Genomic DNA, 25,011 nt, shown 5'->3' with positions numbered 1-25,011 from the left:
GACCTTATTGAATACAAAATTGAGGTCACGGATTCGATTCCTGTCCGTTTTCCACCTTATAGGCTATCTCCACCTAAAATGAAGGCTCTGAAAGAAATTATCGATCAGATGTTGAAGGATGGTATTATTAGGCCCTCTAAGTCGGCGTATTCATCGCCTATTTTTCTAGTCCCGAAACCCCAAGGAGGCTTCAGGCCTGTAATTGATTACAGGGCTCTCAATCGGAAGGTGGTGTTGCAATCTGTGCCCCTTCCTGACCTTCATTCTTGTTTTTCATGGTTTCGTAAGGCCAAGTTCTTTACTCTCTTGGACTTGAATCAGGCCTATAATCAAATTCCCCTTGCTGAAGAGTCTAAACATCTCACAGCGTTTGCCACGGACTGGAATTTATACGAATACAACCGCGTACCTTTCGGGCTCCCCACGGGAGCAGCTGTACTCACTAGGCTACTAGATAGGGTCTTCTCCGACATCAAATTCGAGTACTTATATCACTATTTAGATGATGTCGTCGTATTTTCTGAGACTTTTGAAGAACATCTAGATCATCTGCGAGAAGTTCTCGATCGCATTCGTAAGGCTGGGTTAACTGTTAAGTTGTCCAAGGTTGCCTTTGCTAAGCCCTCTATGTCATTCCTAGGGCATATTGTGTCACCCGATGGTGTAGCAGTCGATCATTCTAGAACACAGGCCATCCGTGATTTTAAACCTCCCAAGGACATTAAAGGCATCGCCAGGTTTATTGGTATGGTGAATTTCTTCAGAAAGTTCATTCCTAACTTTGCTAATAGAGCGGCGCCCTTAAACCTTCTTCGTAGGAAAGGCATCAAATTCGAGTGGGGACCTTCCCAACAAGCCGCTTTTGAAGATCTTAAATTAGCTCTTTGTAATGCCCCTGTCCTTGCTATGCCTGATTTCTCGAAGAAATTCATTGTCCAAACCGACGCGTCGTCGTCGGCGGTAGCTGCAGTCCTTCTTCAAGAGACTGAACTAGGGAGGCGCCCCATCGCCTATGCGTCTAGGACATTGTCGGCTCAAGAAGCCAAGTATTCCATCTATGAGCTCGAAGGTTTGGCAGTCTTATTCGCCTTAGAAAAGTTCCGTCTCTATCTGGAACACGTCAAATTCGACCTTGAGACAGATAATCAAGCATTAAGCTGGGTCCTAGGTAGGCCGCGTCGTACTGGTCGTATAGCCCGTTGGGCCATCCGTATTTCTGCCTTCCAATTCAATGTCAGGCATATCCGAGGTACCGAAAATGTTGTCGCTGATGGACTCAGCCGTATGTTTTCAGACGACGTTGAGAACCATGAACAGGTCGACAGTTCATCACCTCCCGAGTCCATGCTATCCGAGGTTAATGCCATCCTAACTGATGCTCCCATGCTTTTTAGGGATATCGAGAAATACCAACGTGAAGATCCGACGCTGGCTCCGATAATGGAAACCCTTTCTTCTGGGGAACATGTTGTCCCTTATGTTCTGAGGAATGGTGTTTTATGTTGCCCTTCGAGGCATGACAAGATGATGAAAGTTGTCGTTCCAGCTGTTCTGGTACCTATGATCCTCAAGTATTATCATGAGACCCCATTAGGAGGGCATCTTGGAATCTTTAAAACCCGTGAAAGATTCGTGAAATGTTCATCTGGAAAGGTATGGACGGTGAAATCCGTGAACTTGTAAAAGCTTGTAAATCTTGTTTGCTCAGTAAACCCACCATGTCCACCAAGGTAGGCCTTTTGTCTTCGCATCAAGCGTCGCGCCCCATGGAACGCCTGTATATTGATTATGTAGGACCCTTCCCCCAGTCAAAGGGTAATGCTAACAAGTTCATCTTTGTGTGTGTAGATGGGTTTACCAGATTTTCCTGGTTATTTCCGACTAAGCTGGCTACCGCTCAGTCTACCATTACTTGCTTAAATTCTATTTTTGCCTCTTTTGGTCCATGCCAATATATTGTAACTGATAATGCTAAGGCGTTCACATCAAATCTTTTTCGTAAATTTTGTTTTGACTTGTCCATCTCTCATGTAACTACTTCTGCTTATTACCCTCAACCATCTCTGGCTGAACGGGTTAACCGTAATCTCAGGTCCGCACTTATTGCCTATCATCATGAAGATCCTTCCAGATGGGACACGTCCCTGCATTGGATAGCTTTTGCTTTGAATTCGGCGGTTCATGAATCTCACAAGTTTACTCCAACCTCTCTGATGTTGAAGTTTGTTCCCAACACGCCGCTCTCTAACCTCTGGTCTCTGAGTGACATTCTACCCGAGACAATAGATCCAGATAAAATTAAAGATCTTTGGAAGAAGGCTAAAGCCAATCTTAAAGTGTCTTATGAAAAGGTTAGGGAAAGATATGATCGTGGACGGAGACCCACCCCTTTGAAGGTAGGTGACCACGTTATGGTCAAGAATTTTGTTCCCGCGGGCAAGCTTGCCCCCAGATTCCATGGGCCATGTATCATTTTAGATTTCCTTACTCCGGTTACATTGTTAGTAAGTAATCCAGCCACCGAGAGGATATTTAGGGTTCACCTGTCCCAGGTGAAACCGGTGTAAATTTTGTGTCAACTTGCTTCATATAATTTGATAAGAATATGATGGTTATATTTTTTTTTTGAGTTTCACTTTTAAGGCATTCTGCCCCTTCTATAATATTTTGGTTCTAGATGTAAGCCTTTTGTAAAACCTGCCCCGATCCGTTAAACTGCCATCCTGTCATTGCCACGGCCATTACCACGCTCCCGTCTCCTGCTATACACACAGTGGCTTACTTAATGCCATAGATTTCTTCACGCCGCTGGCCCCTCAACCTCTCCTCAAGCTGTACCCTCAATGAAGACGATGGTCCAACACAATTCTGCCGCCTAGCTTTAATGTTTCAGTGCCCCCGCAGCCGCGCAGCGCCGTGCAGCAACTGGGGAGGGGGATGGGCCCCCTCCTCTCCAGCGAGGACGACATGTGCACGGCGAGCCGGAGCTCTCCTCCCGGCCAAGGCTGATGTGCGGCGCACGACCTGCTACTGGCCCGCAGCTGGTATATGTTCACCGCGGGCGCGGCGTGTTTCAACACCTCTGCTCCCCTCATAGTGCGGGCGAGCGGTATCTCAGGGTACTTAAGGGGTCCGAGCGGCCTCCTTTTGGACGCAAGCTGCAACGGCCGGTCTGGCCATCCAACTTCATCAACATCAACTACATGGACAGTTACTATAAGAGATAACTACACTTGGGAATTCAACAGCAATATTTGGTGGACATTGCAAAATTCTTCATCACTTTTAAGTATTAAAAGTTTATCTTCAGAATTCAACTTCTACAACTTAAAGACTATACTTCACCTGCAACAAGAAAATTTTGAAACCGATACAAACCCAATCAAGAAAATCTTATAATTTTTTTTTTTTTTGGGCAATCAATCTCCATATCTACATCAAAACTTGGACCTGGTTTTCAAACAAATTTCATATATCACCCCTGGTGGAACTTTTGGGGGGGGAGGTCTGTACCGGGCGGTACACCTCCACACCGTTTATTTAAAAGTTGCGCCAGTTGGAACTCCTCTTCTGGAGGAAGTCTGAACTTTATCTACGGTCTTAATTTCCAAATTTCTCAGAAGATGTCACTACCTGGAAAGTTTTGAGTTTGTGAACTGTGTCATTTTCGACGTACTTTTGTTTTGCTTGTATTAAGAAGTGTGAACTTTTTCTTCTAGAGGACACTACTGAAGATCAACAATAGTGCACCCTAGTGCGGAGTCATGAACTATTTTGTTGGAGAAATTTTTATTTCAAATGTTTGTTCTCTGCTAAATTTCTTTCAGTTATTATTTAAGTTGGCAATATTTACCCCTTCCTTCCCCTTATGTTGAATCTAGCCAATCTCGAAATTCTTAAATTTATTTTCCACCAATAATGTGTTTCTTCCCCATCTTATGTAGGGGTTCTCCTTAGTAACCAATAAAATCTTTGTGGGAGGGTGTTTTCTTTCCCCTAACGCCTAGAACTCTCTGCGAGAGTATTTAAACTGCTGATTTTAGGGTCTCCGGGCCACTTCTGTTCCATCTTTCAGTGTGTAAAGTACATAGCAGGGGGCGGGTAGCGCCTCTTTCTTCTCCAGCTGTTCAACACCAGGTAATGGCCTCTTAATTACTTCTTTTCTTGCTAGGTCGGCAGTTTAGATCTCGGGGCGGGTTCTAAGCCTTCCACCATGTAACTTTCCTCTAATATGTAAAACTACTGGTATCTATTCCATCTTTCAAACTACATATCGGGATAGAGAGTGCTTAACCCTCTCGAGCTCCCACTCACATTGTCTTGAGGTGAACTTATTTTTCTCAACCTATTCTTCCGTAATGTAATGTAAATTGTTATTTTCTTAAGTCACCTCTGTAGTATGGGATTAGCCCTTGTATTATCGGCCTAGTGCCAAGTAGGTCTTAAACAAAGTGTATTAGGAGTGCAAGTTCGCCTCCTCTCAAATTGTTATTTTAGAGGTCATGTAATCAACCTTCCTTTCATTTAGTGGACCTCAGTAGGTTGGGTATTTTACCCCTGTGTATGTGTCCTTAGAGGACAGCTTGAATGTAGAATTAGGAGTGGCCTGTGATAGGCTTGTATTTTAAGGGGAAGTAACCCTTTCTTGAAAGTTGTGGTTTCTGCCTGAAGGAGGCTTTTTCGATGTAATTGGAAGCTGGTGTCTCTGGCATGATTGGGGGTTTTCGGCCCCTTTGTTGAACGTTTTATATTGAAAAGTTGGGCTGGTTGCTCAAGACTGATGTATCGGATTCTTGAAGCCCCGAAGGGGGTAACTGTGTAAATTGTTCTTTTCAAATTGTGGTTCGGCTACTATGTACCTGTTCTATTTTCTTAATCTTGAAAAGAAAATATAACCTTGTTGAATTTTAAATTAGTTTCTCTTTCGTAGTTTGAGACCTATTCACCACCCCGCACCTTCTTTCACGCCTAACTACCACAAAAACACGGTAACACTTTGTACTGTAAGTTAATACGTATAGCTTATGCTAAGATAGCAGCAAGATTTAGCGGAAGAAGTTTAGTACGAGAGTCGAAGCATGCAAAATCGATAGTTGATGTGTACACGCTTTGAAACATGACTAATCATTGTACTTTAAGTAAATGGGTATAGGTTATGCTAATATAGCAGCACAATCTAGCGGAAGAAATGTGGTACGATATTTGATGCATGCAAAATCAATAAGTAATGTGTACACGCTTTGAAACATGGCTATTCTTTGTACTTTAAGGTCATGCTAAGATAGCAGCACAATCTAGCGGAAGAAATTTAGTACGAGAGTCGATGCATGCAAAATCGATAGGTGATGTGTACACGCTTTGAAATATGCCTATTCATTGTTCTTTAATTTTATGTGTATAGGTTATGCGAAGATAGCAGCACGATCTAGCGGAAGAAGTTTAGTACGATGGTCGATGCATGTAAAATCGATAGGTGATGTGTACACGCTTTGAAACATGGCAATTCATATTGCTGCTCTGTTCCCAAGACTTTTAAGCATAGCTAATCCTAATGCTGCTCTTAACGACGTCGAGCTAAGGATTGATTACGTGACGTGACGTCACAGCCACGTGCTCTTGTTTAGTAAACATAGCCACGTGCGTTTTTTGACAGCTGTCTTCTTGACGAACCCTAACCTCACTTCGAAGGACAATAGAGCGTCGCTAACCTCACTGCTGCCATCTTTACGGTGGTAAACCTCAAGGCTGCCACCTTATGCATGTTATAGCGCGGAATTTAAAATCCAACAACGGAACATTGCTAACCTCACTCTTGTCATCTTTACGGCGGTAAACCTCAAGGCTGCTACCTTATGCATGTTGTAGCGCGGAATTTATAATCCAACAACAGAACATTGCTAAACTCTCTGCTATCATCTCGAACAGTTCAGTGTTCCAAACACTAGTTCGAAAAACGTAACTCATCGCACCTCGGGGATTTTATTAGGTAAGACGTAACCCCTAGGTTCCATTCCTTGTTCTGAACATGAAACCATTTACAAATAAAGATTAATTTTCTACACTTAACAAAGTACAAGCGTTCTTGCTGATAGCGATCGATGAGGTTGTTGCTCCTTTAGCCCTTTAGCCCATTAGCCCTTTAGCCAATTAGCCCTTTAGCTCATTAGCCCTTTAGCCTATTAGCCCTACTAGGAATGTGCGGTAATCTAATCTTCTTAGAACAAAGGTATCCCCTGACATGTTCTAAACACTTCAATCAATGTTCCGATCACATGATCACGGTATAGAGTGCAGGGTTCGATTCTAGTCTTGTTAAGTTTCTTTAGTGATTTGCAAGTCTAAACATGCATAATGACGTCATCACTGCAGCACGTGCTTACTCTAGCTATTCCGATGCAGATTTAAACTTGTTCGATAGAGCTATGCCTTGACATAAGAGGAGACGTTAACAGCTTATGTATAGCCGCTATTGTCTGTAGTTGCTGTGAAGAAAAAGCACGTCGAATTTTTCAAATTGCCCGCCACCAAATTTCAAAGGTATGAGGTTTAGTGCTGTAAAAATACCTGCGCGATGCAAAGCTAGCTTTCTTCAGCAGAGCAGCCACCATCTTGTGTGAGCGCCTCTAGTCCGTATCATAAGCAGCTGTGTATAGTCACCGTCTTGTCGCTGCTACCTTGCGCAAGCACCCCTAGGGCGTCTCATAAGAGCAGCAGCCATCTTGTGCAAGCGCTCTTAAGCTGTCTCATAAGAAGCTATGTATAGCCGCCATCTTGTAGAAATAGATAGCTGCCAATGCCAAAGGGCCTAAGTAGGAATCGAACCGTCGATCTCATCATTAGACTATGTTTTTCTTGTTCCTGATACTGCAAACCTAGGTATTAAGTAGAAAAATTTTGTCCGTTTTCAAGATATTTAACATTTTGCATTTAAGCCCCAAATTTAATGAATCGAACCTGCACGGCACGTTATACTCTCTACCATAGCTAGACTTGATCATGTTGCGAAGAATTGCTTCAATACAAGCTAAAACAGAGCGAATTCCAAAGGGCCTAAGTAGGAACCGAACCGTTGATCTCATCAATAGACTATGTTTTACTTCTTCCCCATACTGCGAACCGAGGTATTGGGTAGAAAAATTTTGTCCGTTTTGCTCTACGATGCACCGTTTTCGAGATATTTAACATTTTGCATTTAAGCCCCAAATTCAATGAATCGAACTAGCACGACACGTTAGCCTCTAAGGTAGCTTTCATCATAAGAGCAGCAGCCATCTTGCGCAAGCACCCTTAAGGAGTCTCATAAGGAGTCGTGTATAGCCGCCATCTTGCGCAAGCATCCTTTGGGCGTCTCTAGCCATCTTGTGCAAGGACCCTTAAGCCGCCTCATAAGAGCAACCGCCATCTTACGCAAGCATCTCTAGGGTGTCTCATAAGGAGCTTTGTACAACCGCTATCTTGCGCAAGCATCCCAAAGGCGTCTCATAAGAACCTATGTATAGTAGCCATCTTGCATAAGCACCTTTACGGAGTCATGTATAGCTACCATCTTGTGCAATTAGCGTCGAGAGATGGCTGCTGTAGAATTTTTCTTTTTAAATTATCCGTCACCATATTTCAAAGGTATGTACCTAAAGAGTGTAGCACTGAGGTTTGCGATGTAAGATGGCGGATGACAGCTGACAAAAAAGCGCGTGAGTTTGTTTACTAAACAAGAGCACGTGGAATTTTTCAATTTGCCGCCACCACATTTCGAAGGTATCTAGCTAAAGATGGCAGCACGGTGCTCTCTTGATTAAAGATGGTGGATGACAGCTAACAGAACTTTTCAAATTGCCCGCTACTACAGATGGCAGCACCGTGCTCTGTGGATTAAAGATGGCGGATGACAGCTGACGAAATTGCCCGCATGATAGCAGCACAGTGCTCTATAGATTAAAGATGGTGGATGAAAGCTCTCAAAAAGCACGTGGCGTTGTTTCCAAACAAGAGCACATAGAATTTTTCAAATTGCCACCACCACATTTCAAAGGTATCTAGCTGAAGATGGCAGCACGGTACTCTCTTGATTAAAGATGGCGGATGACAGCTAACAGAACTTTTCAAATTGCCCGCTACTACATGTCATACAGAGGGCAGCACGGTGCTCTGTGGATTAAAGATGGCGGATGACAACTGACGAAATTACCCGCATGATAACAGCACAGTGCTCTATTGATTAAAGATGGTGGATGACAGCTGTCAAAAAGCACATGGCTTTGTTTCCAAACGAGAGCACGTGGAATTTTGCCGCCACCACATTTCAAAGGTATCTAGCTAAAGAGGGCAGCACTGTGCTCTGTTGATTAAAGATGGCGGATGACGGCTGTCAAAAAAGCGCGTGAGTTTGTTTCCAAACAAGAGCATGTAGAATTTTTCAAATTACTGCCACTACATAGAGGGCAGCACGGTGCTCTCTTGATTAAAGATGGCTGCTGTCATGTGGAATTGCCTGCCACTACAGTTCAAAGGTATCTAGCTAAAGAGGGCAGCACGGTGCTCTCTAGATTAAAGATGGCTGCTGTCAAAAAGCATTTTTCAAATTATCCGCCACCACATTTCAAAGGTAAGTAACTAAAGAGGGCAGCGCTGTGCTCTATGGATTAAAGATGGCGGACGGTAGCTGTCAAATAAGCATGTAGCATTGTTTCCAAACAAGAGCACGTGGAATTTTTCAAATTGCCGCCACCACATTTCAACCAAAGAGTGCGTCACGGTGCTCCCTTGATTAAAGATGGCGGATGTAGCTGCTAAAAAAGCACGTGGTTTGTTTCCAAACAGGGGCACTTAGAATTTTTCAAATTGCCGCTACCAAATAGGGTGCAGCACGGTGCTCTCTTGATTAAAGATGGCTGCTATCAAAAAGCATTTTTCAAATTATCCGCCACCACATTTCAAAGGTAAGTAGCTAAAGAGGGCAGCACTGTGCTCTATAGATTAAAGATGGCGGATGACAGCTGTCAAAAAAGCACGTGGATTTGTTTATCTCGCGCTAGTGAGGTTAAGTTGGTAGCATTAAGGTTTAGGCCCACCAAGATGGCAGCACTGCGGGTGACAGGTGACGAATTTGCAGCTACTGCGATAAAGAGGGCAGCACAGTGCTCTGTGGTTTAAAGATGGCGGATGACAGCTGTCAAAAAAGCACGTGGCTTTGTTTATCTCACGCTAGTTAGGTTAAGTTGGTACTACTGAGGTTTAGACCCGTCAAGATGGCAGTACTGAGGTTAGCGATGCGTTGTTGTCTGTCAAAAAGCACGTGGCTGTCAAAAAACACGTGGCTTTGTTTACCTCGCGCTAGTTAGGTTAAGTTGGCACTACTGAGGTTTAGGCCCGTCAAGATGGCAGTACTGAGGTTAGCGATGCGTTGTTGTCGATGATAGCTGTCAAAAAGCACGTGGCTTTGTTTACAAATTTAAATTTCCTGCGGGTGGTGGAGCAGACCTCTGAGAGGCCTCTGGCTGTAGGTGGTGGAGGAGGCATCTGGGAGGCCTCTGACTGTGGTGGTGGTGGTGGTGGTGGAGGAGGCACCTGGGAGGCCTCTGGCTGTGGTGGCGGTGGAGGTGGCCTCTGGGAGCCCGCGGTGGCGGTGGCGCCAGAACCATCCAATTATACTACTTACGTTGGCAGGAAGAAAAAATTTTTGGTCAGGCGACTACCGAATTATCAACACAAAATCAAACAGGGGGTATGCAGGAGTTGGTTTAATAATGAATAAGAAAATAGGGCAGCGGGTAAGCTACTACGACCAGCATAGTGAGAGAATTATTGTCGTCAACATAGACACCAAACCAATGCCCACCACAATATTGTAGGTCTATATGCCTACTAGTTCAGCGGATGATGATGAAATCGAAAGAATATATGAGGAGATAGAAGATTTAATACAATATGTAAAAGGTGACGAGAATCTAATTGTGATGGGAGACTCGAATGCAGTGGTAGGCCAAGGAAGAGAAAGTAGTACAGTACGAGAATTTGGATTGGGACAAAGGAACGAAAGAGGAAGTCGGCTGGTTGAATTCTGCACTGATCTTAATTTAGTCCTTGCCAATACTTGGTTCAAACACCATAAACGACGGCTGTATACGTGGACGAGACCTGGAGACACTGGAGGGTATCAAATAGACTTCATCATGATTAGGCAGAGATTCAGAAACCAGGTGTTGGATTGCAAAACTTTCCCAGGAGCAGAAGTGGACTCTGACCACAACTTGTTGGTCATGAAATGCCATCTGAAGTTGAAGAAATTGAAGAAAGGAAAGAAAGCAAAAAGATGGGATCTAGACAAGTTGAAAGAAAAGAGTGTGAGGGATTGTTTCAAGGAACATGTTGCACAAGGACTAAATGAAAAGGCTGAAGGAAACACTATAGAGGAAGAGTGGAGAGTCATGAAAAATGAAGTCAGGAGGGCTGCTGAAGAAATGTTAGGAAGGAAGAAAATATCAACTAAGAATCAGTGGATAACTCAGGATATACTAGACCTGATTGATGAACGACGAAAATACAAGAATGCTAGAAATGAAGGGGGCAGAAAAGAATACAGGCGATTAAAGAATCAAGTGGATAGAAAGTGCAAGGTAGCTAAGGAAGAATGGCTGAAGGAGAAGTGCAAGGATGTAGAAGGCTGTATGGTCCTGGGAAAGGTAGATGCTGCATACAGGAAAATCAAGGAAACCTTTGGAGAAAGGAAATCTAGGTGTATAAATATTAAGAGCTCAGATGGAAAGCCACTTCTAGGGAAAGAAGACAAGGAAGAAAGGTGGCAGGAGCATATCCAACAGTTGTATCAAGGTAACGATGTAGATAATTTGGTTCTGGAACATGAAGAGGCTGTTGATGCTGATGAAATGGGAGACCCAATTTTCAGGTCAGAGTTTGACAGAGCTGTGAGTGACCTAAATAGGAACAGGGCACCTGGAATTGGTGACATTCCCAATGAATTACTGACTGCCTTAGGAGAAACCAGCATGGCAAAGTTATTCCTTTTAGTGTGTAAGATGTATGAGACAGGAGAAGTCCCATCCGATTTTCGACAGAATGTTGTTATACCTATTCCCAAGAAAGCCGGTGCTGACAGGTGTGAAAACTAAAGCACCATTAGTTTAGTATCTCATGACTGCAAAATTTTAACACGTATTATTTACAGGAGAATGGAAAAACAACTTGAAGCTGAGTTGGGAGAAGATCAATTTGGCTTCAGAAGAAATGTAGGAACACGTGAAGCAATCCTGACTTTACGTCTGATCTTAGAGGATCGAATCAAGGAGGACAAGCCTACGTACATGGCATTCGTAGATCTACAAAAGGCATTCGATAATGTTGATTGGACCAAGCGATTTATGATCCTGAAGATGATAGGGATCAGATACCGAGAACGAAGAATTATCTACAATCTGTATAAAAACCAGTTTGCAGTGATAAGAACCGAGGGCTTTGAAAAAGAAGCAGCAATCGAGAAAGGAGTGAGGCAAGGCTGCAGTCTGTCCCCTCTCCTTTTCAATGTTTACATAGAACAAGCAGTAAAGGAAATCAAAGAGAAATTTGGAAAGGGAATCACAGTCCAAGGTGAGGAAATCAAAACCTTGAGATTTGCCGATGATATTGTTATTTTATCTGAGACTGCAGAAGATCTCGAGAAGTTGCTGAATGGTATGGATGAAATCTTGGGTAATGAGTACAAGATGAAAATAAATAAGTCCAAAACAAAAGTAATGGAGTGCAGTCGAACGAAGGCAGGTGATGTAGGAAATATTAGATTAGGAAATTAAGTCTTAAGGGAAGTAGATTAATATTGTTACTTGGGTAGTAAAGTAACTAACGATGGCAGAAGTAAGAAGGACATAAAATGCAGAGTAGCACAAGCAAGGAAGAGCTTTCTTAAGAAAAGAAATTTGCTCACTTCAAACAATGATATCGGAATTAGAAAAATGTTTCTGAAGACTTTCGTGTGGAGCGTGGCATTTTATGGAAGTGAAACATGGACGATAACTAGGTCAGAAAGAAAGAAAATAGAAGCTTTTGAAATGTGGTGTTACAGAAGAATGTTGAAGGTGAGATGGATAGATCGAATCACGAATGAAGAGATAATGAATCGAATTGGTGAGAGGAGATCGATTTGGCTAAATTTGACGAGAAGAAGAGATAGAATGATAGGACACATCTTAAGACAGCCAGGACTTGTTCAGTTGGTTTCTGAAGGAAGCGTAGGTGGTAGGAACGGTAGGGGTAGACCAAGGTATGAATATGACAAGCAGATTAGAGCAGATGTAGGATGCAATAGTTACGTAGAAATGAAAAGGTTAGCACAGGATAGGGTGGCATGGAAGCTGCACCAAACCAGTCTATAGACTGATGACTCAAACAACATTTCTTTTATTTATTTCAGGTTTGTGTTGGTGACGAATCAGTATTTACTGTCGAAGAAGACACAAGTCAATACATCAGCAGAAAAGAAGGAGAAACATTCCATTCAGATTGTGTGAAGCAGAGAGTGAAGCATCCAAGGAGTGTGTTTTCTTGGTACAGCTTAGGAGAACAATATATTGTCGAAGGAACTATGAGACGTGAACAGTCCGCTACCTCAGGTGCAACAGTGGTTTGGCCAAAGTGAATTTATTTTTCCACAAAGCCAAAAAAGTAATGGAATGTTTAAAGGAAAACTATGTAAAACTGCTTGATTGGCCTAGAAACAGTCCAGTCATGAACCCCATATAAACTACTAGGACGACAGCAAATAAAAAAACAAATACAACGACAAAATTTGGCTTGATTGAGAAGCTCGGTCAGATCTCGTTTCATGATGACGATTTTAAGAGTCAGTGTGGAATACGAATCAAGTCACTCATGAAAGTTAAGGCGATGCATACCAAGTACTAAAGTCATAAACTTAAAAATTGGTAACATATGTGTTCCATCCTCAATTTTTGTGTGTTTACTCTAATAATTTGGCCACAAATTTATAGCCACTCATTTAGTCACTATTTTATCTAGCCCTACTGCACTAATTTTTGTCAGTAGTCTCCCAAGATCTACCCTATCAAAAGCCTTAGATATGTGAATCGTGATACATTTGACCTCCTGAATCTAATATATCTTGCTGGAATGCACCAGATGAGCTTCAGTGGAATAATGATTCCTGAACCTGAACTACCTTCTATCGAACCAGTTGGTAATTTCGTAAATGTGTATAATATAATCAGAAAGAATGCATTCCAAGAGCTGACATGCAACACCAGTCAAGATGTCTAGTGTGTAATTATTGGCTTTATGTTTATCACATTTTCTTTATACACAGGGTGCTAATTCACTAATCCTTCATTCATCCGGTATAGCTGCTTCATACATACACTAATCAATTAAGCACTACACATCTGGTTCTATATCTCAACGAATTGACTTTCCTATATGCCAAGAAATTTTACCAATCCCAGCAGCATTTCTACTTTTAAATTTTTGTATCTTATTTTCAATGTATAATTTTTACTGTAGGTACATTTGGATATTGCAAAGTACTCGTAATTTCAAAAGATTGGGTGATATTGTCAACTGCGTCAGGTACTGCAGAAGGACATGGCCATACCATTTGTGACATATCTTATGCCTCATGATTGACGGGTGCGATGCTCATTTGCTTGTGAACAGTGTCTTATTTACGTGATGCAGGACTGCGATGCCCATCGACTAAGGGAGTATACACATTCCCATGTTGTGTAATTGCTACTCCATACCTTTTTCAGTCTGTCGACATTCAACAACGTACACAGCAAAAAGACACAGTACCATGATGTATATTCTGGACTTTAGATGTAGTGGTATTCTTCAGTCAGTGAGTGTGCCTGTGAATTCCCCTCATCTCATCCATGCTGACTTTATCATAATTCGCACTTCAACAACTACCCCACCATCAGTCTGTAGGCAAGATCCTAGATACCTGAATCAACTTGGATGGAGCCATTAGATGGTTCGGATGACTCCGGGTATTCACTCTTATCTTTGTTCATGCTAAGGTTGTAGTGTGAGAAACAGGTATACCAATCTTCATCTTGATGCCGCAGTCCCATTCTGGGTCTATCAGCAAGTGCAACATCATCTGCATATAAGACAGTCTTAAGAACACTCTTTTGCAGGTCCCATGTGATGGTATCCATGCTGAGGACAAAGCGCAATGGGGACAGAGTGGAACATTGGTGTACACACTAACTTTCACTGAGAAACTCTCCGAGACGTTGACAACGCAACATGCACAACCTCTGGTGTTCGTGTATAGCACCTTCATCCAAATTATAAGCATTTCTGGTACACCATGGTCACGAGTGCAGACCAGATCAACCGGTGTGGAACATGGTCGAAAGTCATTTCAAGATCAAGGAAGGCAATGTACACTGCCTGCTGCTGCTCTCAGTGCTTTTCAATTAGCATTCTGGAAGTGAAATTGCATGAGTTGTTCCAGCACCCTTAATGAAGATGCACTGGTTAGCAATAATGCCGACGATTTCACCCAGTCAATAATGAAGGATACTTTCAAAGATCTTCTCATGTACAATTGGCAGCAAATTGAACGGTAATGTGCACATTCTCCTGGATCGTCATTTTGCTTAAAATAGGCACAAGGGTGTTTGTAGCCCAATGACTGGGAACAGAGCCAGAGTCAAGCCTGGCACTGAACAAGCCTGCCAGCCAGTTGATAACGAGTTCTTTAAATTGCTACAACTTCCAGAAGTATGCTGGATGGTCATCTGGTCCTGGCGCTTTCTGGTTCTTCATATTCCTAATGGCACTGTCGACTTCCTTTGACATGATGGATAAGATGGGACTAACCATCTATAATAGGGTGATGTGGAAATTCAGTGCGGCAAAATTCTACAAATGTTTTTGCCAATGTTAGAGGATTTCTTGTTTGTCCTGTAATCACTGGTCATCTTTGCCTCTAATGCACACAGAGTGCTCACTACGTAAGTCAATTTTGGTCACCTAGAAAATAGTTCTTTTCTCCTTCCTTTCAGTTCAGTGGTGTACAGTGTTTATCGGACCTATACAGACAAAAACAAGTATACCCTTCGTGTTATGTTAGGAATAATGGTTCAATCAGGCTGGCGGGGAAAACTATTCTTTTTGAGAAAAAAAAGGTTAAATTGTTACTTGCGGGTGCACGATTCAAACTGATGAGCTGCTGCCGTGTTTCACGGAAGACAAGGGTAGGAAGGGGCTGTGGAGTGTATGATGCAGATTCCTCACACGACTTCGGTAGGATTGTCTCTAACAGGCAATATCCACAGTTCATTTATTTAATAGCCGTGACTGCACACACAGTCAAAGAACACGCTGTATATTAGACACACTTGTCGGTCAAGGAAAGCACCTGATTGTTTCTCCTCTCCTCTGTTTGTCGCAGTAATATTCTATATTAATTAACATGCTCGACGAAGCAATGCTGATGCGTCGCGATTGTGTATTCCTTCACACACAGCATTTTCTTTAAATAATGATATTTTTCGTGGCGCCGACCTCTAGAAATCTTTTGCCACTACTTGCACCATATGACATGAACCTGCGTGTAATTGGAATTGCGGAAGTGTAGAGTGTTGAATGTGAGAAAAGAAACGTTCAGGACGACACAAACACCCAGTCTCCAGGCCTGGGCTGTTAATCATTTACAATTAAAAATTCGTGACCCGGGCCCCGGGTGACAGGCGGACGCGTGGCACCCCACACGGCGGGGCCGGTCTTCACTCACAAAATTGTAAATTCAATGAAACAATGAACGAAGGAATCAATACGCCCAGTGGTTTGATTACAGCAGATGTTCAATACGGCCCCCTCCTACTTTGGTGCATAGTTCATAGTGGTGTAGTAGTGAGTGACTTTGGACTCTGTCCAGGACGTGTAATGTGTGGCGAACGGCTTGGAAAGCTGTCTGTGTTCATGGTACAAGTATGTCTTCTCTTCCTATGGGGTTCACATAGTAGTCAATTTGTGTAGAACAAACTGTGCACTCCTACCGGAGCCCGGAAGCGACTATGCGAAATGAACTTGTGCATTTGTATCTAACATTACCTCTGCCTCTCACTTTTCATTTCCCCTCCCTTCCCTCTTTTGACGCACAGCAGCTGGCTCTCTGGCATAGCAAATACAGCAAGTTCGTCAATTTGATCTGCACGCCCTGAAGTAACAAGGTCACCTCATTTCCTCAAAAAGAAACATTTCCCCGGCAATCCGACTGCACCATCATTCACAACATCACACGAAGAGCGTGTCTGATTCCTTTGTCAGTATAGTTCTGATACATCTAGTATGCAGGTCACTACAGTGAGTGCGCCTCGATTCAACGACAGATTTCTTAGTCACACGTTCGGCAAAGACAATTCTTTCCCTGTGTTCTGAAGTCTTTTGTGAAACCCAGTTTATATACAGTATGTCTTTGTCTTTTCCTACACCTTTTCGTGGACTGGAATCATCCATAAAAACGTTTGATTTTCAATTAAGTAGGAACTAGGTTATGTTGTACCCAAGTTTATTGTGAAGGTTGCAGTGGAAGATCTGTAGAATGTGTCTACATGTTGTCATTGCATTCAGGTCAATGACAGGAAAATTTATGCTGTCCGCTAAGGTCCCCTTCTAGTATTTAAACTTTCACCACTTGATATTCTCGGGGGCATTTTTCCATCCACTTCTAGATGCTTTCAATCCGCTATGACTACCTTATGCTGAGGTGGTATACAGTCATATTATTCGGAGATCACGGAGCCGAACGATAAGGTCAATTTGGTTGCTGCAGTCACAAGTGTACGTGATGAGGTGATTGATGCCCTTTTGAAGAACTTATTACCAGAAACCAAGTCATTTGCCTCGGTGAAATCTAAAATATGAGTTCCTAAATCATATCAGATACCGTAGGTAATACCACCATGGCAGCTATAACAATTTTCAATGTGACCAACATGCGCATTAATATCACCACAGAGAAGTGGGAACTCATCTCCAGGACACGCTGAAACATGATCTCGTAGCTCCTGCCAATGCTGTTCCTTATCTACGTCATCACAGCCAGACTGTTACAGAGAAAACACACGTTCGAGAGGATGCAATGTCGATTGTAATTGACATAAGGCCGTCTGAATAGCGCTGAACCTCAGCAACTCATTCTTGAGGACTTGTGCAAACAATTAAGTCAACACCATTCTGCTGGATGTACCCTGGTAGATAAGTTCATAGATATATGTGATGTCATGAGTTTTCTGGCCTTTCCAAAGCAAGCAACTTACTATCTAATTTACATAGTTACACTTCAATTCTAAAACGGTCTTACATTATCCTAATTACAACAGGTTAACTGAAACAATACAATTTTAGTGAGAACTAAATCTCTAGGGAGATATCTCCCCTACAATTAAAAGATTATGTAATAATAAATCAAGCATAACATTTACTAATAAAATAATTACACAACAATAATCTAAGCCACATTTAGATGTATCCAAATTACAATAGTTTAACTGTAACAACAAATATTCTTAAACTATGAATCTATGGAACTTATGGGCCTGTAAATTTTCATTTATTATGTACATAACATTCAGTTTCCTTCGTCTATGAAAGAGACAAAAGGTGAAAAGAGTGAATGCAATTATCAGCCAAAGAACAGCGACTTTACGCTTTACTAACGAAAGTTAATTAAACATAACCTACGGCATATTGCGTTTTTTATGATTTCTGCTATTTCTCTTCCACCAAAGAACTGTTTCTTACTACTGTTTTACATCACACCGACATAGATATGTCGTATGGCGATGACGAGCTAGAAAATGGCTAGGAGTGGGAAGGAAGCAACTGTGACCTTAATTAATGGACAGCCCCACAATTTGCTTGGTGTGAAAATGTGAAATCATGGAAAATATGGACTTCAGGGCTGTCGACGGTGGGTTCGAAAGCAGCATCTCCCAAATGCAGGTTGATAGTTACACGGCCAGTCCTTCAGTACCATAATGAAGCAATTGCTTGAATTCCTCCTCTTCCAATACTTACTGTGAGAGTATCTTAACCCGCGAGTGGTCGCTATATGAGATTTTCTCTCACATTATTTTTTATCCTAATACGTAATTTCAAACAATATTTTAAGAAGTCAGTTTTTTATTTAAATATTCAGTGTTCACAGTTACCCAGATTTACATGCACCTTCGGACATAAGTTTTCATATACATGTCCAAAATTCTACTCCAAATGCACATCTTTCAAAATTACATGCAGACCATGCTTTCCTCCCTTGAAGCCAACATGGGCTGCCTACCTATGCTCTTCGGTTCTAGGATCGAGGTAGCCCTTACTTGTTCGCAGCTTCTCCGTATGTCTTCCACCAAGAATCATTTTAAGAGATTTACCTTTTTTCGCAATTTGCTTTACGTGGCACCGACACAGATAGGTCTTATGGCGACGATGGGACAGGAAAGGGTTAGGAGTGGGAAGGAAGCGTCCGTGGTCTTAATTGAGGTACAGCCCCAGTATTTGCTTGGTGTGTAAATGGGAAACCACGGAAAGCGATCTTCAGGGCTGCCGACAGTGGGGTTCGAACCCACTATCTCCCGAATACTTAAGCGACTGCAGCTCTGGGGCTCAGTTAGGGATTTATCAAGCATATCGGCATTGTAATTACGATAGACCAAGCTTCCAAAGTTTATGCTTATATTCTTGCACCACAGTCTGAAGTAACTGCATGAAAGTACCCTACTCAGAAAAACTGCCAATATATGACTCTTGAGCTGATCAAGCTAACGCAAGTTGATCCTAACAGAACTTCAGTTGGTGTAAAACACTCAAAAACAATTCACTTCAACTAACATTTGTTGACAATGTGAACAATCAGTACCACACGGTACAAGAAAAAAATTGTCCCACTGAGGGACAGAGAAAGAGGGACAACAATCAACAAATAGGTTTATCGAATAGTTCTATGAACTTAGACTGTCCTATATCAACACAGATCTATCCATATTAAGAAGCAAAGTATACACTTGTTTGAAGATAAACCGACGTCCAGAATTATCCCATAGAATATTGGGAAGTTAATACTCAGTGAAATGTAAAAAAAAACACTAGTAAATTGCAGGGTATATGCTGTAAAAGAGAATCATGGATCAAATGTATCTGGGCATAGAGAAGCGCTCATGGGTCTGTTTATCTCCAAAGGGAAGAGACTGGGTTGGATCAAACACAATTCAATGACACTTGGATGAATTATCACTTAATAAATAGTAAATTTAATGATTATCATTATTTACCATAAAACCAATTATAGTATTAAAATTAACAACTAAAAGATAGCTGGGTATCTCAGAAAAATTAACTGTTAATAATGTAGAATGACACTGCATAAGCACTGTAAAGTCTACAGGTAGTTTCACTTTAAAGTTCTACACAACAAGTTATATTGAAAATGATATTTACACACCACACATAGGATTTCTACAAACACATTTTACTAATACAACAACACATCTGATATAACTTATTTGTGTGATCTCTTTGACATTTCTTAATCCAGTTTTAAAGTTGCCTTATTTGTAAATTTTCCCTGACACTTTCTAGTTAGAAGTTACTGTAGCTACTGAATTTGTTTATGAACCTGTTGGTCGTCTTAAGTTTAATAAAACCTTATAAAAGGTGATTACGTGTTCATTCACTTCAATTTATTAAACTAAAGAAGAAAGCATTGATCCAGAATCCAGTAACGCTCAACAAGAATGGAAACATTGGTACAGCACGTTCAAGAACTTCATTTTGGCGTATCAAGTAAGTGACACTGACAAATTACGCATATTGATCAACCATGTTTCGCCTACCGTTTACGAATATATGAAGGAAGCCAAAACTTATAATGACGCCATTAGTATCTTGGTTAGTATTTTTTCCAAACCTGTGAACGAGATATTTGCAAGCAGCTATCTAGCGAAACTGTATCGATATATATACAATATTGAAAGCTTCTGAGCAAGTATTTTGATTTTAAAGCTGTGATGGCAAAAGTGAAGAGGGACGATTGTATTCGCGATGCTTTTATTGCCGGTCTTCTCGACTCAAGAATTCGTCAGAGGTTATTGGAGAATCCTAATCTTACTCTCGAGGAGGCTTCAATTAAAGCAAAGGCTTTAGAGTCGGCACTGGAACAATCTATTCAATACCAAGGACCTGATTTAATCAATACTGTCCAGGAGCATTTTTAGTTCATCTCACTCACTCGGCGAAAGACATTAATGTAACTCGGCGGATAGTGAAATATCAGGTAAGGCTGTTGCTGCAACAACAAAGAAATGCTACTTCTGTGGAATTAATTATCACAACAGGAACTCTTGTCCAGCAAGGGAGGCCACTTGCCGTGCCTACTCAAAAATCAGCCACTGCCCAAAGGTGTGTAAGAGCTCAAAATCTTCAAGCTCTGCCAAATCTTGCCATTGTCATATATTTAGCTTCTATTCCTCCAAAGGTTTATTTATCTAAAGCTATAATACCCATCCGTTTGAATAGAATGAAGACAAATGCTCCTGCTGATACGGGCAGTTCAACAAGTTTTATTTCCGAGAAGCTGGTCCGAAAGCTCAAAATAACTATTTCTGCTAGTGACCTCAAAATCACTATGGCTTCAATGTCGCTTAGCTCTTTAGTGAAAGGAGCCTGTTCTGTAGATATAAAAACATTAAACCATGTGTTGAACTAAACATCTTGACAGACCTGCTCTGACGTCATTTTAGGACATGATACCCTTGGCCGTCATTCATCTGTAGAGATTGGGTTTGGGGTTCTAGAGAACGTCTCAGTATCTGCCGATTAACAGTCGCAAAGGTCGAACCTGTTCGACTTTTCCGAAATATACCTCCAGGTTGCAAGACAATCGCCATAAAGTCCTGATGCCACACAACAACTGATACGAAATTCATTGATCAAGAAGTTCAGCGACTTTTGAATGAGGATATTATAGAAGAAAGCTTCTCTCCATAGCGTGCTCAGGTTCTTGTTACCCAATCAGCACAAGCGCCGTATGGTAGTTGACTTTTCACGAACAATAAATCAGTATACCGAGCTAGATGCTTACTCACTCCCACGTATCGAGGATATAGTCAACAAGATAGCACATGATGAAGTGTTCAGTTCAGTTGATTTGAAAAACGCCCACCACTAGATCCCCATCTGTGAGGAGGATCACCCTTATACAGCATTCGAAGCATGCGGTAAACTGTGCCAGTACAAACGGATTCCATTTGGCGTCACAAATGGAGTACCTTGTTTCCAAAGAATAGATACGTTATCAAAAATGAAAGATTTAATGGGGTTACTGTTTACCTAGATGATATCATTGTGGGTGGCAAGAACAAGGAAGAAGTTCAGCGACTTTTGAATGAGGATGTTATAGAAGAAAGCTTCTTTCCATGGCGTGCTCAGGTTCTTGTTACCCAATCAGCACAAGCGCCGTATGGCAGTTGACTATTCAACAACAATAAATCAGTATACCGAGCTAGATGCTTACCCACTCCCACGTATCGAGGATATAGTCAACAAGGTAGGAAATTATGAAGTGTTCAGTTCAGTTGATTTGAAAAACGCCTACCATCAGATCCCCATCTGTGAGGAGGATCGCCCTTATACAGCATTCGAAGCATGCGGTAAACCGTGCCAGTACAAACGGATTCCATTTGGCCCCACAAATGGAGTACCTTGTTTCTAAAGAATAGATACGATTATCAAAAATGAAAGACTTAGTGGGGTTACTGCTTGCCTAGACGATATCATTGTGCGTGGCAAGAACCAGGAAGAACATGATTTCAATTTGAAGAAGATCCTGAAAGCCATGGTAAAGTATGAATTCACGATAAACGAGAAGAAGAGTGTTTATCCGGTCAAAAAATAAAGCTACTGGGTTATGTCATCTCCAATCATGAAATTCGCCCAGATCCCGACCGACTGACACCTTTACAAGAGCTCCCATTATCAACTGACACTGCTTCTCTTCGAAGAGCGATGGGCTTCGCTCATTTTGCCAACTTCATCCCAAGATTCTCCCAGAAAATACATAACCCTTCAAGTGGTAGTTTTCTATTAAATGACAAAGCTATTGAAGCATTCAAAGCGCTGAACGATGATGTGAAAAATGCACTAGTTTCAGCTATAGATGATAAAGCTACGTTTACTGTAGAGACTGATGCTTCAGAACACACCACTGGAGCAACACTAACACAAAATGGACGCCCCATTGCTTTCTTCTCTCGCACACTCAATCGACATTCATCTGTTGTGAAAGAAGCGCAGGCTATCATTGAATCCGTGAAAAGATGGAGACATTATCTGCTAGGAAGATATTTTCGACTCATCACTGACCAGAAGTCAGTAGACTTTATGTTTGATACTAGACATCTTGATAAGGTGAAGAATGAGAAGATACTGCGCTGGAGACTTGAACTCTCGTGTTTTGATTATGAAATAGTTTACAGACCAGGATAACATAATGAAGCTGCAGATACCTTCTCCAGCATCTGGCTATTCAGTGTTGCGGTCCTAAACTGAAGATCCTCCATGAAGCTTTAAGTCACCCCGGTATAACATGGCTTAATCACTTTATTAAGTCGAAGAACTTGCCTTATTCACTAGAAGATATGTAAAGAAGGTCATATCAGCTTGAAAAATGTGTGCCGAATTGAAACCTAGATCCATAAGGCATGATGATTATCTCGTCAAAGCTAACCGTCTCTTTGAGCGCATCAACATGGACTTCAAGGGACCTCTACCATCCAAATCTAGAAACCGCTATCTCCTCATATTAGTTGATGAATATTCCAGATTTCCCTTTGCCCTTACTTGTCCAGATGTCACATCGTCCACTGCATTTCTAAACTTAAGCAACTTTTCTGAAAATTTGGATTACCTTCAAATGTTCACTCCGATCGAGGCTCAGAACTGAAGACATTCTTCATGGCTTCTGGTGTGGCGACAAGCAGGACGACTCCATACAATCCAAGAGGCAATGGCCACGCAGAAAAATATGTTGGAGTTGTGTGGAAAAATATACAACTCGCGTAGAAAACAAGGGGAATGGATATCCAACAATGGGAGGAAGTTGTACATGATGCCCTTCATGCCATCAGATCACTGCTATTAATTACTACCAATGAAACTCCTAAGGAAGTATGTCAGGCAATCTAAGTAGGGCCCACTTGTGGAAGTAGTTACTCTTCTTGAAGCAAATCCCGAGTATGCTCATATACAACACCAAGATGAGGGAAACTACTGTTTCGACTAGAAACCGGGCATCATTGCCTTCTCCTTCTGAAATAGGGATTTCTGAAGAAAGGGGGGAAGAAGATGCCGGAGGAGTAATAGATGGACATCATTCCCATGGAAGCCCAGAACATTGCCACACGCTGCCTCATCGCCCAGATCTTCAGATCCAGTTCCATGCGAGACAGAATCTCCTGAATCATCAAGGTCAGAAGGGAGGGTTCCAACCGGCTATCCCACCCCACACCAGCTACCGAGACGGAGCACAAGAATCCGTCGCCATCCTGCCCACGTTAAAGACTATTATCTAGGTGGGGTGAATGATATAACTTATTTGTGTGATCTCTTTGACATTTCTTAATTCAGTTTTAAAGTTGCCTTATTTGTATATTTTCCCTGACACTGTCTTGTCAGATGTTACTGTTGCCACTGAATTTGTTTATGCACCAGTTGGTCATCTTAAGTTTAATAAAACCTTACTAAAGGTGATGACATGTTCATTCACTTCAACATCAATATATCAAAATATTACATTTTTAATACTTCTGTATCATTTATACAATAGTATATACTGTTGAAAGATATCTATCATCTACAACACATTGTACCTGTACATTTTGGCATAATTGGAGTTAAAATTGAGACTGCCTCAAAGCAAAGCCTAATTTAATTCGGTCAGTGGTTCATTTATAGCAGCTGTGATGAAATCCAGGATCAGATAACCTTGGAGCAAGTCGCCTTTAAGCTCATAGCTGCATGGCCATGTGGGAATCTGTTCCTTTTGTCTTATTCGTCACGAGCCTAGCATGCGACAGATTTGAATAGTTAATATTTTCAAGGCTAGCACCTCCTAGCACGTTTTCAGAACTCTTCACAAAACCAGTTTCGAACCATGATATTTTAAGAAGACATAAAGAAAATTTATGATTGGTTTCCAAATAATCACACCTTCCAGGCTGAGAACTGATAAAGGCAGTGTGTAATCAACGCTCCACTTACTCATCTCTTAATCTACTGCTTTCATTCTGCTCTACTTTAGAGCACATCTTCTCTTCGCTTTCCCACTACAATTCTACAAGATATTCTATGCCAAGCGACGTTTATTCACCGTAATGTGTTACAAAGGGAACACTTTATTTTGTCTTCTGCAAGACATGACCACTACAATATTAATTTCAGAACACGTGTGGTATGCATAAATCATCTGAACACGCAAGTTAAGTGTCGACTGACATTTAAATAGGCATGGTTGGTGCACATATTAATGTTCTGTTTTAGTTTCAGTGTGTGTGTGTGTGTGTGTGTGTGTGTGTGGGTGGGTGGGTGGGTGGGTGGGTGGGTGGGTGGGTGGGTGTCTGTGTGTGTGAGAGAGAGAGAGGAAGCCTACAGTTACAAGAAGCCTGCAAGACAAGGAACCAGGGGAATCATTATGCTGCTTGCAAGAGGAATTTCAACTTTCATCATGGTGCACCTTGCACGGGATATTCCTTCCGGAATGGGCAACTAAAATGGGAGAACCCACCACACCCTAAAAGGGTTCTAACGGAACCAATCGTGAGACATTGCCAGCTAGGCCTTTTTCAACTTCCATCTTAAAATAAGTAAGTACCTTTTTTAAATATTAATTTTCTTTTCAGAAGGAAAATAGATTAAAATATTCATACACTAATAGTTTCTATTTTTTGTGTTGTTACAGATTCTTAGTGATTCTGATCTACG

This window comes from Anabrus simplex, chromosome X, assembly GCF_040414725.1.
Source record: "Anabrus simplex isolate iqAnaSimp1 chromosome X, ASM4041472v1, whole genome shotgun sequence".
NCBI classification, from domain to species: domain Eukaryota; kingdom Metazoa; phylum Arthropoda; class Insecta; order Orthoptera; family Tettigoniidae; genus Anabrus; species Anabrus simplex.
This window is presented reverse-complemented; position numbering follows the sequence as displayed.